This window comes from Podarcis vaucheri, assembly GCF_965113315.1.
Source record: "Podarcis vaucheri genome assembly, chromosome: 4".
Taxonomy (NCBI): domain Eukaryota; kingdom Metazoa; phylum Chordata; class Lepidosauria; order Squamata; family Lacertidae; genus Podarcis; species Podarcis vaucheri.
This window is the reverse complement of record NC_138762.1, coordinates 108784206-108794836: the sequence shown is the minus strand read 5'-3', so window position 1 is coordinate 108794836 and position 10631 is coordinate 108784206. Positions and strand designations below refer to the sequence as shown.

The following is a 10631-nucleotide window of genomic DNA, read 5'->3' as shown; positions in this document are numbered from 1 at the left end:
CGTTAGCAATTTCAAAAATAACAATACAACGTGGTGGAAATAACAAGCCTGCCATTTTCTTTGCCACATTTGGAAAGACAGCTCTATTTGTGACCTGAACATTCTGGGATTCCCAGCAGGAGAAATATCCCAAAATTCAATGCATTTACTAACTTGTCCCCAGAAACACTGTAATTTGTGAGATTGAAAGATAGCAACCACTTTGATAGTGTTTGCCAATAGAAAAACATATATAAAATGTATAATGGCATTGATTTTGCAGTCTGAAGGGATTCAGAAATAGATTTAAAGTTGCCAGCAGTGCAATTCTGCTAAAGCAGGCCAGCAAAACTTGTAACTTACCTAGTCCAAACACATGCCTCCAGCGCATTAGAACCTCATTCCCTTGTTGCAGCCTTGGAACCGCAAGCGCATGGCATGGGTGGGAGGGTTTGTCAAGCATTTAACAGACCACCATAGAGAACTAGTGGGATGCATTCAGACTGGTGAATCAACAATTGTGCAGAACTGCAATGTAGTCAGAAGGAGAAGTATTTTCCAAAACCAGGCAAATGCCCCCGAGGAGCTTAATAAATCAACTCTTTTGGCTGCCAACCTGGGACTATTTGATCACCTTGAGGTCTATGATTCATGTCTGATGAGTCACATGACAAGGAGATCAGGTGGATTCCAGATGTATGATGTTTCAGTCAACAATTCAAAAAGTATCTATTTACCGAGACACTTCCCTGACTATTGATACCCATTCATTGCAATTGATCTTATTATTTTGTTCTATTGATCTGGCTTTATTCTGATATTTTGTTCTTGTTTTGTTTGTGAATAGCCTTGGTAGTACTTTTTGAAATGTAAGACAATATATAGGTAAGTTCTTTTAATGAAATAAATATTTATTTATTTATTTATTCTAGCCAAAAAAGTTCAAATTTTCTTTGGAAGCTGATCCAGTTAGAATATTTTATACAATGAAACTCATCTCAAGATCCCTAGGAATGACACTCGGGGCAAAGACAATATAACAACTTGTTTCTTTGTTTTAATATTAATATAATTTACATTTCACCTTTTCAGCATACAATAGCATTCAAGACAGCTGAAAATGCAATAAAATAATAATAAACCATACCAAAACCCAACAAACGTTGAAGTTTTGAAAATATTGAATGTAATATTGAAGTCAAATGTTAATAAATTTATTTCCATCCTAATGCATGCTCTCCTGGTTTTCACTGTGGTTCAGTGTAAATCATGAAAATGCTTATGTGAAGTCTGCCTACTGGTAAGCACCAGGGACATCAGCAACAGCCAGCCTCCCACTGATTTTATAACTATTCTGGAAACAAACACACACAGGAAGAGAGCCCCCTGTTGTTATTTTTTTCTTGGGGGGCAGGATAGGTGAATCAACATTCAACTTGCTGGTATGCCTGCGTATAAAGCAAGTTTCAAAGCTAAGATCACTCCAAGGGCAAACGAAATCACTGTAACTGCTATTAAAATCCTGTGCCCATTGTTACCCAACAATCTGGTCCAAAAGACAATAAAAAATATAGCAAGGTATGGCTGGATAGACCAAAGTCCACCTAGCTCAGGATTCTGTTTTCAACAGTGGTCAGTCCAGTACTTCTGGGGAAAATGTATATTGGCAGTAAAATGTAAAATCACTTACATTCTGACTGCTTGTCAGCTTGCAGATTCCATTAAACCTCATTTTCTATTCTAAATATCTCAAAGTCAAATTAAATGTGATAGCAGTGAGCCCAGGTCATGGTCTGAAGCCCATTATTCAGCAACTATGCAGGTTTGTCCAGTGTCTAGATGAGGCATTGCAGCTCCCTGGGGGAAAGATGATTTGTTCTGAATACAGTCAGTAAATAGCTTTGACATTGACAGATCCATCTCTTAAAATGTGGGCCTTACCCAATCATGCATAAAACAGGTGTAAGTGAGGTCAGTGTGATGAGAAATGGGGCGCCGGGGGGGGGGGCCTAACTCTGTGACCAACATAAATCTCTTCACAACCCTGTCCCCTGGCACTTCTCTCTAGCTAGGCTCAATTTTGGAATCAGATCCAGTTAGAGGGGAAAGGAGAAGAGGTTAAGTGGTAAACTATGGAGAAGTAAGCCTCAGAAGAACATCTCCTCCATGTGAGCTTTTGCTACATCCCCATATAAATGTGTGTGCACAAACACACACAGTTTCATAGAATCATAGAGTTGGAAGAGACCACAAGGGCCATCGAGTCCAACCCCCTGCCAAGCAGTTTAATTATTAAAAGTGCAAAAAGATAAAATGATCAAATCAGAGGAGCTACCAAACTAACAAGCAATTATTACAGAAGGTCATGTTTGTTATAAATACAGAAATACAACAAAACTAAAGCAAAAAAATAATAATTAGGAAATGCCCCTTGACACTGCTATTTATTGGTATTTTTCCTGCATTGCAGGGAGTTGGACTAGATGACCCTCAGGGATCCTTCCAACTCTACAATTCTGTGGTTTGTTAAATTTATTTCTCATCTTTATCCATCAGTGAGCTCAAGACAATGATGAACTGAGAAAAACAATCCATACTTGAATCATGATTGCAAGAGACTCTTGGTTAGAGTGATAGGTCTGCCATTAGCACATCTAGGTTGGGTCTTAAAGACAAGGTTGTCCCACTGCTATAAAAATAAACCTGATTTAAGCCTCTATTGACTACCCAGAAAGCCTCAACAAACACCTTGATACCTGGATTGTTGTTAGCATTCCCTTTTCCTAGTCACTGTGAATTAAGTGCTTCTCACCAATGTGCTTCTCCATTGCCTTCTCACAGTGCCACAATCAATGAGCACAACATGTATAAAGTAAAAGGCTAATACTTCTCTTGATATCTAGCTGATATATTATTCATTTATAAAAGTTTTTTAAAAATAAAATATCTATAACCAAATATAGATGCATCTGGATGATATTAAAATGTGGTGTATCTAATATCTGTATCTCTTGATACATCACTTGTGATGTTAATGAAGAAATATAACCTCATACGAGAGATATAGGAGACATAAATTTGGGATTGGGCTTCTTAATAGGACAGTTAATCCATGTATAATCCTTCCTTAAATTAAATTCCAGTTCAATGTGACAGGATCTTGCTTGGAATTAGCATTGCAATCTTCTGATCTATCCGTGAGTTCACACTTATTAGTGCCGAATTAGATATAAAGCAACTACTGTAGTCATGCAGACCATTAAGGATCTGCACAGAACACAAATCTCTGCAGTGAAGTGGCAGGTTTTTGTTCTCCGTGTGCTCACTTCTTATTTTTTAAAGGTACAGCATCCTTTTAAAAGTGCCAGATAAAACTTTGATGTTACAGTTGAATGGAGTGACATTTATTGCAGATGGTTTAAGTAATAAAACATGACAAGCTATCTAGATACACTGATTAATGACAACCTCAACTGTGCAGTAATTTGAAGATGGATGCTTTGAACATAGAAAAGTATTTTTTTTCCTTGTGTTTTTCACTCAAACACTTCAAAAAGAGATTTTTGAATTCACCACTTTCCCCCCCTGTATCTGCTTCACACATCCCATGAAAATATTTTAGCAATCATTAGCATAAGTACAGTTAAAACTGTATCTGAACATAAGTTCATTTAACAGAAAAGCAAATCTGTATTAAACTCTCTGTTCTTCCACATGTTTTCTCCTGGAAAAAATGTTTGTTTGTGACCTGAAATCTAGATGTATAATTTCAAGACAGCAAGTTATATGTTTGAATGAAATCCCAACACATCTAAAACCAAGTAAATCAGTGAAAAGATCATGCTAGGTTCTTTCACGCCCACATCTCAACACCCACAAACCCTTAGTCTGAAGGAATAGATTTTCGGAATAACTTTACCATGATCTGGTAAAAAATAGGGTTTTAACCCTAGCAGTTCGAAAGCACGTCAGAGTTCAAGTAGATAAATAGGTGCTGCTCCAGCGGGAAGGTAAACGGCATTTCCGTGTGCTGCTCTGGTTCGCCAGAAGCGGCTTAGTCATGCTGGCCACATGACCCGGAAGCTGTACGCCGGCCAGTAAAGTGAGATGAGTGCTGCAACCCCAGAGTCGTCCACGACTCGACCGAACGGTCAGGGGTCCCTTTACCTTTATGCTTAACCAGAGCTGGCCCTTCCAAGATTCAGAGTGTGGCAGCTGCTTCAGGTGGCAAATTTTGTGGGGCATATAGTGGCTAGGAATGTGTGCCATGAGGTCTTAGCTGCTTGCAGTCCTAGGGTGCAGTGGAGGGTTCTATTCTATCGTGAGTGCTGAAGCTACATGGTTCAGCTACAAGTCTAGTCAGATTTCGTGCACAGAATGGGGAATGCACCAGCTTGTCTTTCACCCTGGGCAGCAAAATGGCTTGGGCCACTCCTGTGCTTAACTACGTGCAACAGTAAAAGCCTCTTCACTGAGGTCAGAATTCAAAATCTTGAAAATACACATAGGCTGCCACCCACTGTCCTAGCTCTATTGCTTGAAATTAACTACTGACTTAACAACCTAATTCAGTCTTAATATGTAAAAGTAAAGGTAAAGGACCCCTGACAGTTAGGTCCAGTCATGACGACTCAGGATTGTGGCGCTCATCTCGCTTTACTGGTCGAGGGAGCCAACGTTTTCCACAGACAGTTTTTCCAGGTCACGTGGCCAGCATGACTAAGCCGCTTCTGGCAAACCAGAAGAGCGCACGGAAACGCCGTATACCTTCCTGCCGGAGTGGTACCTATTTATCTACTTGCACTTTGACGTGCTTTCGAACTGCTAGGTTGGCAGGAGCTGGGACCAAACAACAGGAGCTCACCCCGCCATGGGGATTCGAACCGCCAACCTTCTTATCGGCAAGCCCTAGGCTCTGTGGTTTAGACCACAGCACCACCCGCGTCCCATATGTAGTATGTCTATATAGTTGAATGGGATTTCACTCAACTAAATACAAGCACTCCTCCTTAACTAGGTGAAATTGGATGCAATTATACATATTAACATTTTAATGTTGCTCCGTTTTTGCAATGTTTTATTAGTGTGCAAGTGCCTGTCTTCAGTTACATAAAAGGACAGAAGCAAGAGAAGTGAAGGTACTGCAGAACGGAAAGCTGCAGAAAATGTGCATTCTCCAATTCTATAATTTAATTTTAGAAATTTCTCTAGTTAAACTGGAATTCAAGAGTGGAACCTGGGTCTGAGAGAACCAAAGGGGAAATAAATGAATGGAACTCAGCAAAATCAGTCATTCCTAACCAATAACTGTACATCCTGAGCTTATGGATGACACGGCTGAGGCATCACACTGTCAAATGCCATGCTAGAAATGGTGTGGTGTAACCATGTATTGAACTAATGTGTAACTCCAGGTAGAGGTTAAGTATTCCTCGTACCACTTCCAGTGCCCTACTGTTATGTCACAAAAATTAGCAGATTACTAGCTCCAGGAGACCAGAAAGAAAGAAAGAAAGAAAGAAAGAAAGAAAGAAAGAAAGAAAGAAAGAAAGAAAAGATTTAAGTTGTAAGAGAGGCATGGCAATATTGAGGATAAAAAGGCTGTCCCTGATGTTTATCGTCAAATTCAATTACTCTGGGAAATATGTTTAAAACATTGAAAGCTCAGAAGTCTCTGTCCTTCAGAGTTTCTCTTTCTTGCTTTTCTGTGGTAGTTTTTTCATCGGAATTTGATGAGTTAGGAGTAAAAAGGATCCTTCAGTATTCACAGGCAATGCACATACATTAAAAATAATGAAATTGCTCTGCATACGGTAGCTTACCTAGCAGATTGTCACAGCGTGCCTTCTCATTAGGATGCCTGCTTGAAGCCTTGAATCTTGGCATCAGGCAATACAGGAATTTCCAGGTGTGAAAAGCCAGACACAGGTATTTATCTTCATTTCTAAACTGCTGTTCAGAGCACTGTGACATCCACAGAACTTTGTTTTCAACAAATATAGGAGGTCCAGATTTTCACATACTGCCAATTTCCTTCTAGTCTTTAAATGAACAGCTTAAGTTTCTCTGGCTGTTTCTGGGTTTCTTGGAGTAGAAGTGTATTATTTACATTATCTGTGATAGCTAAATGGAACTGCCATGTTAAGAGGAACCAGTTCTTTTGAGTACAAGATGCTGGGAGAAAGCAACATGGAGTCTTCCTGCCTTTGTACCCTCTTTGTGAGATTCCCAGAAGCACTTGGCTGGTTACAGCTGAAAACAAGATTCTAGATTAGATGGGCCATTGAATCTTATCCTGTTCTGTTAAAGTACTGTGGTGAATGAAGAGCTAACAAGGCAGAGGGCCTTCTTGGAAGTGGCCCCTGTCCTGTGGAACGCCCTCCCATCAGATGTCAAGGATATAAACAACTATCTGACTTTTAGAAGACATCTGAAGGCAGCCATGTTTAGGGAAGTTTTTAATGTTTGATGTTTGACCGTGTTTTAAATATTCTATTGGGAGCCCCCAAAGTGGCTGTGGAAACCCAGCCAGATGGTCAGAGTATAAATTATTATTATTATTATTATTATTATTATTATTATTATTATTATTATTTGTAGTGGAGGCCATCTGCCTCCCAGGGCTGTGGGGAAAATAATGTTTGTGGGTCCGGGCACAGAGCTTAATCCATTTCAATGCCTTATCCACCAACATGTGGTGACAATTGCTATAAGGTACTCAAAACCCTCCCGATGGGCCCAACTTACCTGCAGGTCAATCCCTCCCTGGCCCTGAATGCAGTGATATAATATTTCCATAGCATGGTCATACACGGAATCTGCCTGCCCACCTTTGGGCAGGGCCACATGCTACATGGGGTGGGAGAGTGGTGAATTATATGCTAGGGTTGCCATATGTCTGGGAAAACCCAGGGTCAACAGGCCCATCTGGGCATTTTCACTTTTTTAATGTCTGGGGTTTTTTTAAATTTGGGGGTGGGTGGGTTGGGGGGCACGCACATGCTCGGAAGGGCACTGTGCCCTGGAAGCAGAAGCACCGCAGCGGAGTGAGGTCATCGCATCAAAGATCAAGCAGGTGCTGGAGTCCTGCATCCGCTTGGACTGGCAGTAGCTCAGGCTTGACTAGCTTGTACTTATGCTTCTCTGCACACTACAGCCACTGTCATCTCAAGCCAGGGAAAGAGGCACGTGGGGTGGCCCCACCCATGCCCACACACCTCTTTCCCTGGCGCAGGCTGGCAGCGACTTGGGCTGTCCTCTTTTTTGCTCTTCAAGGTATGAAAGCCCTATTATATGCCCAGTGAGCAGACCTGTGAAGACAAACAGCTGAAGTCTTCACTCAGGTCCGCTATTAAGATCCTCCCACCCCCTGCTTGTCTGTGACATGTCCATTCAAATGCAGTTGGCACTCACCAGAACACAAGAAGTTCTTGTGTTTGTTTGTTTTTTTCTGCTGTTGTTAAGATGGCCAGGGTGGCAGCAGTGGCAGTGACTTCTTCTCACCAAGATCTCGCAAGATCTCATGCACTCCATGAGCTCTCATAACAGCTCTGTGAGAGCTCACAGGAACTCTTGAAAATATTGTGAGATCTCACCAAAACCCATTGCCATCGCTGCTTCATAGGCACTGCCACACGACCCGGGAAGAGGAGGAATGAGGATTTGGTGGCGGAGGCACCTTCTCATTTCACCTCAGGCAGCGAAATGGGACATACCACCCCTGAAAATGACTGATTGAAGTCAGCGATTCTAAACCTCTATAATGCTTTTATCCTAAATATAAAAATAAGCTGTTTAACTGGATTCATAGCTTACCCTCCAACATTTCTCTGATGAAAAGAGGATGTCGTATTCCATCATCAGCAACATCAGCATCTGACTGGGTTGCCCCAGCCATTCTGGGCAGCTTCCAACATATATAAAAACATAAGAAAACATTAAAGATAAAAACTTTCCAATGCTAGGCTGCCTTCAGATGTCTTCTGAAGGTTGTATAGTTACTTATCTCCTTGATTCAGGGCTCACATAACTCCATACCCTCCAACATTTCGCTGATAAAAATAGGGACATCCTAGGGAAAAGCGGGACTTTCCAGGATCAAATCAGAAACCAGGATGGCTTCTGTAAATCTGGGGCTGTCCCTAGAAAATAGGGACACTTGGAGGGTCTGTCATAAGAAGTTGTTTCTTAGTGAAAGCCACAGAAAATATAAAAAAATCTCTGTGACTTATGCATATGTATTTAATTTAAGGCATTTGTATACCACTTAAGCCTTATTCTGTGCCCAATAAGTGCAGTATGTCTTTGCCCGGCAGCGCTGGGACCATCAATGAGCAATTTTGGGTCATTGGTGGACAGGTCTGGAAACAATTGTATTCCCTCTCAACTTGATGGGCACTTGGTTGGGGTTTTTCCTCACCTTTACCCCAGTGAATTTATGGCTTCATTGTTAGGCAAGGAACATTGTTTGTATAAGGGTATTGGGCAGGATCAGCATGGTATGGGGGCCCCCCATATGGACTCTGAGGGGAGGATTGACCACGACACCCCCTAGCTCTGTGTTAGAGTATCTGCCTGGTAGGAATCTGCATCCTGGTCACCCAGTGAGACCTTGCTTGCTTGGCTTGCACCACAACCAAGGTTCAACACTGGCCAGCTCCCATCATACAGGTTTGGGACAGTCCAAACCCAGCAGATCCATTCCATCAACATGGGGCTTATGGAATGATGAACTGATCCGGGGACCCAATGCCATGCCAACATTCCCCCTGCCTGCTGCTGTCAATAAACATTTGGCCTGATTTTATCCCACCAATGTTGTGCTGTCTTGTTATTTTGTTGCTTTCATGGGTCACACAATGTGCTGCCTGGGCACTTACATATCTTTAAGAGCAATGTCGAACAAATCTACCATAAATGCAGGATTGCACAGACACTTTTAAAAGAAGGTGAATGCCAATCTTTAAAAAAACAAGCAAAGAAACAGAATACAGAGCACTATAATTCCTGAATGAGATTATCTGACCCCATACCTGTAGGTTGGGACAGAAGCCTCTGTAGATGGCCAGATGACAATCTTACTCGACGTAGCACTCTGCCCATACTTCTGGACCTCTCAGTAGCATCTGATCTGATAGATGACCAGAATGTCAAAGATGGATTGAATTGGGGACACTGATTGGCAGTGTTTCTGTTCTTACTTGAGGGTAGTACAGGGTGTCTGCTCCTGCACTCGGTGGAGTCCCAACACATGAACTTAGTTTTATTCACACATGAATGGTATTACAATGATGAGCATGCAAAGGTGAACCAGACCCATGCTGCAAGCTGAACCAGCGCTGCCTCTCCCTTAATACCATCACCGTTTTTCCAGATACAGTGCTCAACAAGGAAATCTCAAAATATTTCACTTATAGCAAACTCTTTGAGCTGAAGAATTTAATGAAGTGAACAAGGATTTAGTTGTGCATTATGTAATCTAACTTGCTCTCTGTCAATATAATTTCACAGCAGAGATGATCACAAATAAATAATGAAACTGACCTATTTTTGATGCAAAGAAAGCCATCAGTGGTGATTTATAGCCTGGCTGTGTTTCATTCAGCAATGCAGTTAGCAATTTATAATTTTTTTGATCTGAATAAATTCAGAGTAGCCTAGACCAAAACAACCAAATACAAGCTACAATTCACAAAAGTACCCATTGCGTGTTGAGGTCCCCAAGCCACCCCCCAAATAACTCACAACGCACACTTAATTTTTGTTTAAGGTTTTTGGCATAATTTTGGCCACAACTTTATTTAAATATAAAACCGTGAGTGGTTGTTTAGGCATTGGTTAAGACTATCTGTCCCCCCGCCTGGGGACAGAACTGACTTCCGGGCACCACCGAAAGACAGTGCGGGGGAAAGCAAGTCGGGGAGAAATGGAGCTGAGTCACAGACCCTCAGTTCTCATCCGCCTGCTCCCCGAAGGCTTGCCGGCCCTAGTCCCATTCCAGGGATTAGACGAAAAGATGGCAAGCCCCAGGATTCCTTTAACGGAATTCCCTTTCCGCAGCAACCATGGAGGGGCAGGCCCAGCCTATCCTAACCCCTCCTCCACCAATTTATAACCAATGCCTAACCGCAACCTTACAAGTTGTGATGATTTGCTACGCAGTAGGCAAAAACCAAATGGCCCAGCCAATCAGCCAGATGGACAATATTCCTACCAGGTCCCTGCCCCAACGGCAGACGACCCCATGACAGGCATAGCAAGGTCAATGCAACAACCCCTTACTCAAGGGCGGGTGGGTGGGTGATCCGTTGCACGCAGCAAAGAGAAAGCTCCAGGCTGCATGCAGAGTATTTAAACATTTTACCCCTCCCACCAAAATTGCAACATAACTTTTGCCCCAGCAACCCAGTGAACCAATCACTGCCCCAGGCCATCTTTAGAGATCATGCCTGGTAACAGAGGGGTGGCTCAGCAGACCCCACCGCAACACGTGCTCTCCATGAAGGAGAACACGCTTTCCAGGAATTATGCAGACTAAAAGCTTTTTTAAAAAAAATGCCCAAATTGCAGCAGTTAGACAGTTATAAAGATAGAAATGATGCAGTTGATACTGCAAAAATCATCAAACCATGGGCAGTGTTTCAGATTTCATT

The 10631-nt window shown here is 42.1% G+C and overlaps 1 long non-coding RNA gene across 1 annotated transcript; it reads right to left on the bottom strand.

Annotated features, from left to right (window-relative positions):
- Positions 1-1138: 1138 nt before the first annotated feature.
- On the bottom strand, positions 1139-7892 carry LOC309530267. Its single transcript, XR_014218742.1, has 3 exons — positions 7795-7892; positions 5802-6231; positions 1139-1836 (listed from the first exon to the last, which is right to left on the bottom strand). It is a non-coding gene; the product is annotated as an uncharacterized lncRNA (long non-coding RNA).
- Positions 7893-10631: the final 2739 nt, after the last annotated feature.